The 8,982-nt window shown below is 41.8% G+C and overlaps 1 protein-coding gene across 1 annotated transcript in view; it reads right to left on the bottom strand.

Moving 5' to 3' along the window:
* The window catches only part of Syt1 (Synaptotagmin 1), a 99,965-nt gene extending 92,288 nt beyond the window's left edge, over positions 1–7,677 (bottom strand). The window contains exon 1 of the mRNA XM_086543453.1: positions 7,659–7,677. The gene's annotated coding sequence lies outside the window, so the exon portion shown is untranslated. The remainder of the gene's footprint in view (positions 1–7,658) is intronic.
* Positions 7,678–8,982: the final 1,305 nt, after the last annotated feature.

Here is an 8,982-nt window from a genome sequence, read left to right as displayed (position 1 = left end):
AGTCAGGAGGGGGGGAGGGATATTGTTGATGGTGTTGTTTTTCTTTTCTTTTTTCTTTTTTTTTTTTCATTTGTCATTTTGCTCTCTTTTCTCTTCTTTTATACTCTGCTGTTTTTGTAATTCAGTTTCCCCCTTTTGTCCTTCTTTAACTTTTTCTTCCCTTTTCTCTTTCCCCTTCTTCATTTCAACCTATTGTCCAGGTTCATTGGGGATGTAACGCTCGCATGGGGGTATGGGTGGTGCTCTATGTCCTCATTGCAAAAAAATAATAATAATAACAACAACAACAAAGTAAAGCTTCCCCGACGGCCGCCGCAGTGGCTGTAAACCGGACCCATGGACGACAATATTGCAAGTGACTTTCGGCATATTTTCAATCTATGAATATTTTGAGAAGGCATTTTTTTCGTATATATTCCCCACTCATATTCCTTTTTTTTCTATCTTAGGATTTATTCTTATTTTATATGCATACTTTGTGAATAATATTTTGATTATATATATCTTACATCTTATATATATTTCATGTTTGATTAAAAAGGAGATTTGTATCATACTATTTTCTACTTCGTTTTTCATATTCTATTTCAGGATCATGCTTTGATAGGGAAATTTGTCTTTTAAATGCACACACACACACACACACGCATACATATATAAGTGTATGATTGTGTGTGTGTATATATATATATATATATATATATATATATATATATATATATATATATATATATATATATATATATATATATATATATATATATAATGCAGTACAGTATATACGTATACATATATCTAAACATACATTCACCTACCATAGATCAATATTTCCATCCCTCCCCTCCCTCCCTCCCTCCCTCCCTCCCTCTCCCCCTCCCCTTTCTCCTATCGACCAAACACGTGATAATTCCCTCATTCTCGTCCCTTATCCCTTCCCCTCTGTCTTATCATCCCTCCGCCGGGCATACTGATCCCCTCCTCCGCCGCACATTCCCCTCTTGCTTGCCAGGCATATTTGTCCTCATTATTCCGGGGACTCATATTCGCGCTACGGCACAAATGCGAGAGTGTGGAGGCCGGTCTTCAGTTTTCTGCTATTTTGGGTTGTTTTTTTTCTGTTTTGCCGCGTTGGTGGTAAAAACGGACATAAAGCCAAGCAGATTGATTGATTGACAGACATATATAGAGACAGACAGACAGACAAACAGACAGAAAGACTGGCAGACATATAGACAGACCTACAGACTACGGACAGATAGACAGAAAGACTGATAGACAGACAGACAGATAGACAAACAGGCAAACAGAAAGTGAGAAACTGAAAAGCAGACAAAGAGACAAAAAGAGAAGGAAAATCACAGCCTTTTTTAGGAGGAGCAAAACACATTTCTTCGTGAAAAACACTCACTATACATTCATCATAACGATAAAAGCCCTCGTGGCTGCTTATTCTTATTGGTTGAGAGGAGTTCCTCTTAATGATGTTCCTAAAAAGGTGTTTGCTAAGAGATGTTCCTAAAGAGATGTTTGCCAAGAGGTGGTCATAAAGAGGTGTTCGTTAAGAGGTGTTCATAAAAATGTGTTCGTTAATTGGTGTTCGCAAGTTGTTGTTCACTCTATCCGTTTAACGGAACGACCACAAGAGGGAAATCGATTCGTTAGTGATCCTTGTGTGTCTGCACAAGAGCGCCTATTGATCAGTCTATTAATAGATCTATATACTCGGTCGTTAGGGCGATACACGGTGTATGAATGGGGACTGAAATATCCAGGCGGGAAGGGTTTTTTTATTCAGATTTCCTTGTTGTGTTCAACTGCATTGGAATATAGAAGGGAAAGAGAGAGAGAGAGAGAGAGAGAGAGAGAGAGAGAGAGAGAGAGAGAGAGAGAGAGAGAGAGAGAGAGAGAGAGAAAATAAATACACACAAATAGATACACTCAAATTGATACATCCTTTCATAGACACACATATATAATGCATACACACATGCATACTGCGCACATATAAAGACAAGACAAACACCCAAAGAGAACAAATGAGAAAAGAAATTTAAAGGATAAGAGAAAGAATGCAAACGAGAAGAGATCGGACAACCTATGCTACGTTCATAAGGGTGAAATGTAGATCCTCTCTAATAGGATTTTAACCTCTACGAGCGCCGACACCGATTAGTGTTATCATGCCAGTCAGCAAACTGTTACCCACACGTGCTCTCTTATTTTCAAGTAGAATCGAATAGATAATACTTTAATCATACTGGATTTAATTACTCGTTTAATGACAACAGAAACTTAATGCTATTAAGCCCTTGGTAATGCCAGTGTATGTGTGCTTTCTTTCTCTTCTGTGTGTGTGTGTGTGTGTGCACATATATATACATATATATATAAATATATGTATATATATGTATATATATATATATATATATATATATATATATATATATATATATATATGTATATACATACATAAATAACTATTTATGTATCTCTCTTTCTCTCTCTCTCTCTCTCTACAATGGGAAAATAGAATTCGGAAATAATTCATCGAACTCTACGGTAACACAACCCACATTTGAATAAGTCACCCGAAAAGCGCTCCCCGAAATGTGCGAGCAACGAGTATGTCGTTTCTAGAATTGTGTACCTTCTTTTTTACCCTAAGTGGCTTTTATCTTTTTTGCACTTATCTGTTTCCTCTTTCCCTATTTTTCTTGATTCTTATTTAGCTTTATTTTGTATGTATTCTGTTGTTAATATTTCTTTGTTATTTTACACAGCCATATTTACTTGTTACCCTTTCCCATGCTCTTCCATTTTGTCTCCCTTATCTACATACATCTCCATTTATCTTTTGTTTATTCATCTGTTATCATTCGTTCTTTTATTTTCTCTCTCTGTCATTTTCTGTTCCTTATTCTCTCTTTCTCTCCCTATTCTATTCCCTTCTCTCTCTCTTATCTTGCACTGTGGACACGTGCCATTTTATCTATGTTCTACGTATCTTTCTTATTCCTCTCTTCCGATGTCACTTTCTCTCAATCTCTCTTTCTCTCTGCCTGCCTCTTTTTCTCTCTCTCATACTCTCTCTCTCTCTCTCTCTCTCTCTCTCTCTCTCTCTCTCTCTCTCTCTCTCTCTCTCTCTCTCTCTCTCTCTCTCTCTCTCTCTCTCTCTCTCTCTCTCTCTCTCTCTCTCTCTCTCTCTCTCTCTCTCTCTCTCTCTCTCTCTCTCTCTCCTCCCTCTCTCTCCCAAGAGGCCGGATGTCTTATTTGGTAATGGGAAGAGTAACCAGTTACCTCCCTTCCTTTCCGAGGCTGAGTATTGATTATTGATTCGTCTTTTCTTCGGTGTCATTCTTTCCGTGTTTGCGTTCTCTTCCGTTCCTCTTATCTCGGCCTATTTTCTTCTGTTTTTCTTTCTCTTTCTCCCCTCTCTCTCTCTCTCTCTCTCTCTCTCTCTCTCTCTCTCTCTCTCTCTCTCTCTCTCTCTCTCTCTCCTCTCTCTCTCTCCTCTCTCTCTCTCTCTCTCTCCTCTCTCTCTCTCTCTCCTCTCTCTCTCTCTCTCCTCTCTCTCTCCTCTCTCTCTCCTCTCTCTCTCTCCTCTCTCTCTCTCTCTCTCTCTCTCTCTCTCCTCTCCTCTCTCTCTCTCTCTCTCTCTCCTCTCCTCTCCTCTCTCTCTCCTCTCTCTCTCTCTCTCCTCTCTCTCTCTCTCTCTCTCTCTCTCTCTCTCTCCTCTCTCTCTCCTCTCTCTCTCTCTCTCTCTCTCTCTCTCTCTCTCTCCCTCTCTCTCTCTCTCTCTCTCTCTCTCTCTCTCTCTCTCTCTCTCTCTCTCTCTCTCTCTCTCTCTCTCTCTTTCTCTCCCTCTCTCTCTACTTCTTTTTCTTCTTCCTGTTCTATTTACTTATTTTTCCTATCACCCGTGAATCATGTTTATGCATCTGTTAATTTAATCTTATCTCTATTTCCCCTCTTCTATGTGTTTCCCCATTTCCCTATTCTTCTCCCTCCCCATCACCAATCCCTAGACTGAGATTATCTTTCGACTGTTTATTTGTTTACATAAATGTTCATCTTACCCCCTCCTCTCCCTCTTTCCTCTAAAAAGAATAAGTAAAAGCTATCTACGCAAACACAAACATCCAAACTATGTTTATTACGAGTCGAAACACAACTAAATGCAATTAGGCGAAGTAGCCGCAAATAATCGAATTACGCAATCGGGTAAATTGTATCTCGTGGAGGGAGATAATTTGAGTCATAAATTGATTTCGCACCAAAGCGGATACGGTTTCAAAGTGGATACAATTACGCCGAAAGGACATTGTGCCTTATGGGTTAATGGTACTGGGATATGGCAGAGGGGTATTTGTTTATGTCTATGCTTTGTACTGTCTTTTTTATACTTGGATATCAAGATGCGTTTGGCCATGCTTGTAAGAATGGGATTCTGGTATTTATGTGTTACGTATAGAAGTATATGATTATGTTGTATTTGTGTAAGATGTGGTTCTCAATTAGATATCATGTGTGAGTGTGTTTGTGTGTGTGTGTTTGTGTGTGTGTTGTGTGTGTGTGTGTGTATGTGTGTGTGTGTGTGTGTGTGTGTGTGTGGGTGTGGGTGGGTGTTTGCGTGTGTGTATTGTGTGTGTGACACTATCATGAAACGAAAAACGACAAGATAAAACAGTCAAAATTAGTATAACTGAAAATAAAATAAAAAGTCCTTACTAAAGAACAGAGAATTGCATAGCTATTTACAATATATACTCCCTCCCCTTCCCCCCAAGAAAAATGAAATATTGAAAAAAATAAATAAAAAACATCCCTGATAATGACAAGAAACCTACCCCCAACCACCCACCCACCCACCCACCCACCCCCTGGAAAAACGTATAGAAACACAGGGCCTGATTGTACGAGGAATTCCCAAAAGGCTGCCGGTCACCAATACAAAAGACCGCATTGTGTCTTGCAGGGAAGAGGAAAAGAGAGGGTAGGAGGATGAGAAGAAAGGGGAAGAGGGGAAGGGAGGTAAGGATTGATGATAGGAGGGAGGGGGAGGTGAAAAAAGGGTGAGAGGTGAGGGGTAAGTGAAAAAAGGGGAAAGATGAGAGTGGAAAGAGAGGAAGAGGATGAGGGGTAAGGAGAGGTGTCGGGACGTAAGGTGGATTAAGAGGGGATAGGAAAGATTGGATAAAGAGAGTGGGAGAAGAAGAGAAAGAAGAGAGAGAAGGAGAGAGGTGGAATAAAAAGTGGATGGAACGTAAAATATGAAAAGAAAGGAAGGAAGAAATCTCAAAAAACGTGGGAACGCGATGATAGCGAAGAAGAAAAAAAAGATTAAGATAAGAAAAAGGAAGAGGGAAAGAGGAAGAATTCGAGGAGGAGAAAGAAGAAAAAGAAGAAGTAAATGAGAGGACAGAGAAGTAAGAAGGAAAAATAAAAGAAAGAGAGGAACAGACAGAAGAAGAGGAAATGAAAGAATAGAATAGGAAGAATAAGAGGAGGAAAAGAAGAATGAGGAGGAGGAAGAGGAGGAGGAGGCGGCCTGGAGTCAAAAATGCAGGGGACTAAGAGCAGGCGAGAGAGTGATATAGATTTCGGTGAAGATGAGGGGGAGGGAGGGGAGGAGAGGAGGGGGCGGGAGAGGGTATGGTGGCAAAGAGGAGGGAGGAGGGAGGTGAGGGGAGAGAGGGGGAAGGAGGGAGGAGTGGCTGGCCCTAGAGAGAGGGGGCGTGGGGGGGAAGGTAGGGGGGGAAAGGACGTATGAAAAGCGGAAGGGAGAGGGGGGAGGAGATGAGGAGGGGCCCAGGGAATGAGGGGGATGAAGAAGAATGCAGAGGGGAGGAGGGAGGAAGAGGTGCTAGAGGAGAGGGGAGGAGGGGAGGTAGAGGGAGAGGTCAGGAGAAGAGTGACGATGGCGTTTAAGGAATGACATAACAATTCGATTAATTAAACGCTTCTTGCTCCGCCTCCTTCACCTTTTTTCCTCCTCCTCCTCTTCCTCCTCCTCCTCTTCTTTCCCTTCCTCTTCCTTCTCATTCTCCTTCTCCTTCTCCTCCTCCTCCTCCCCCCCTCCCTCCCCCCCTCATTCATCCCCTTCCCCCTCCTCCTCCTCTTCCCCCTCCTCCTCCTCTTCCTTCTTCTCCTCCTCCTCTTCTTCCTCCTCCTCTTCCTCCTCCTCCTCTTCCTCCTGTTCCTACTCCTCCTCCTCTGCATCCTACTCCTCCTTCTCCTCTTTCCCCTCCTCCTCTTCCTCCTCCTTTACTTCACATTCATCCCCTTCCCCCTCCTCCTCCTCTTCCTCCTCCTCCTCTTCCTTCTGTTCCTACTCCTCTTCCTCTGCATCCTCCTCCTCCTCCTCCTTTTTCTCTTCCTCCTCCCCCTTCACCTCCTCCTTCCCACCTACCTCCTCCTTCTCCTCCTCTTCCTCTTACTCCTCCTCTTCCTCCTCCTCCCTCACCTCCTCATCCTCATCCTCCTCCCCCTCCCCTTCCCCCAACCTCTTCCTCCTCCTCCTCCTCTTCCTCCTCCTCCTCCCCTTCCCCCTCCCCCCAACCTCCTCCTCCCCATACATCACAAGCAAAGATAAAAAGAAGAAACAGAAGCCCGGCATATCGACACGCAAGAAGCCAACTCAGATAACGCATAATACATGAATCTATAGTCAGAGGGAGGAGGAAGAGCTGAGGGGAGAGGAGAGGAGAGGGGGAGGGAGGGGGTAGAAGATGGTGGGGCTGGAAGGGGGTATGAGTATGGGAGGGGGTATGAGATGGTGAGGTAGGGAGGGGGGAGGAGATGATGGGGTAGGGGGAGGTAGTAGGATAGAGGGGAGGAGAGAGAGAGAGGGGACGGAAAGGTGGGAGGGAAGAAGGATACGAGGGGGGGAGGGAGGGAGGGGAATGGGAGCGCGTTCGGGATAGAGAAGAAAACTAGAGGGAGGGAGAGGATGGGATAGGCTAAGGGGTGGGGGTGGGGGTGGGGCTGGAGGGGTCAGAGAGAGGAAGGAGACCGGGTAACGGGGGTTGGGAGTAGGATAGAGGAGGGGGAGTGGGAGGAAGGGGTGCAGGGATACAGTGATAGGGGGGGGGGGAGAGACCAAGTGGGAGGATGCTGACTCCGCCCCCTTTCCTGTTACGTCATAGTGAGCATTCCAAAGCTTTCTTCGATTTCCTTGAGGAGAAGCGTTAGTCACTTGTTATTTGTGGTTTGAGCTTTTGTTGTTCATTGTCTTTGCTCTCATTGTATTTGTTCTTGGTGCTTGGAATAAGATATTTTTGTTGTTAGTTTAGATCTTGTGGTTCTTATCCCTTTTGTATGTGTGTGTCTGTGCTTGTGTGCCTGTGTGTGTGTGTGTCTGTGTGTGTCCGTGTATGTGTGTGTGTGTGTCTGTGTGTGTCCGCGCGCGCATGTGCGTGTATGTGTGTGTGTGTGTGTGTGTGTGTGTGTGTGTGTGTGTGTGTGTGTGTGTGTGTGTGTGTGTGTGTTTATCTGTGCTTTTATGTATCTGAGGTGTATGTGTATATCCGAACCTGTATATCTGTATATATCTATGCACATTTGTGCGTGTCTCAGTGAGAATGAATGCATGTCTTTAAAACTTATAATATAGAAAAAAACATGTATACAAAAGCCTGATATTGCAATGTCAAACTCACGTTATTGCTGGTGACAACTCTATTTAAGTCTCCCCTTCACGAACCTGAAAAGAAAATGAGAAAGAATCTTAACTTCATTTCCACCTTTTTTCTTCTTTACTTCATCGCCAAAGAAATTTTGATAGAAATAGAAAAAATATGATGGTGATGGCGATGATAAAGATGATGATAATGATGAAAATGATTGAAATATTGATGATGATAATGGTGATGATACTGATGAAAATCATGAGGGTAATGATGATGATGCTGAGGAAAATGAGGAAATTGACGATGATAATGATGATGAGATAGATGATGATACTAACACTAATAGTTATTTTATTACTTACGATGATAATGATAATATCAATTAAAATAATGAAGAGGGGAATACAATCGATAAAGGTAAATGTTTAAATCAACTTATAAATAAATCAGTAGATAGACAAATAAATGAGAAAGGAGTAGAGACTGATCAGATTTTTTCCTTTTTGCATCTTGATGAAAATGCAAATGAAAGTAAATGAAAAAATCATTAAATGAATGAAATATAAAAAAAAAATGTGAAAAATATATGTATATAATTTGCATAAGTAATCAAATCTTAATACTGCGAAAGGGTATTTCTTATCTAATTGATACATATATGAATAAAACTAGGAAAGTAGGCGAAGGAAAAGGAACGGGAAAAAAGACGAATAAAAGGAGAAGATGACGAAGGAGAGGAAGACGAAGGAGAAGCAGAAGACGAAGGAGAAGGAAAAGAAGACGAAGGAGAAGCAGAAGAAGACGAAGGAGAAGGAAAAGAAGACGAAGGAAAAGGAGAAGAAGACGAAGGAGAGGAAGACGATGGAGAAGAAGACGAAAGAGAAGAAAGAAGAAGACGAAAGAGAAGAAGAACACGAAGGAGAATACGAAGGAGAAGAAAGAAGAAGACGAAAGAGAAGATGAAGACGAAGGTGAAGGAGAAGAAGACGAAGGAGAAGGAGAAGAAGAGGATGAAGGAGAAGACGATTAGAATGACGATAATAACGAAGAAAGAAGAAAAAATAGAGAAAGAAGGTAATGATGATACTGATGAAGAGGAATCCGAAGAATAAGAAAGATAAGAAGGAGAAAAAGAGGAAGTAGAACAAGAAAGGAAAAATACAAGGCAATTCGAGGACAAGAATAAAGGAAATATGGATTGTAAAAAACAAAACAAACAAAAAAAGGAAAGAAAGGAACAAAAACAAAAAAGGAGAGAAAAAGAGAACGAAAACGAAGAACAAGTACAAGAAAGCAAGACCACTAATAACAAGAAAAAACAAAAACAATGAAAGAAACAAATACAGTCAACACC

Source organism: Penaeus japonicus, unplaced genomic scaffold (assembly GCF_977035675.1).
Source record: "Penaeus japonicus unplaced genomic scaffold, GWHDUDI00000001_assembly GWHDUDI00000013, whole genome shotgun sequence".
NCBI classification, from domain to species: Eukaryota; Metazoa; Arthropoda; class Malacostraca; order Decapoda; family Penaeidae; genus Penaeus; species Penaeus japonicus.
This window is presented reverse-complemented; position numbering and strand designations above follow the sequence as displayed.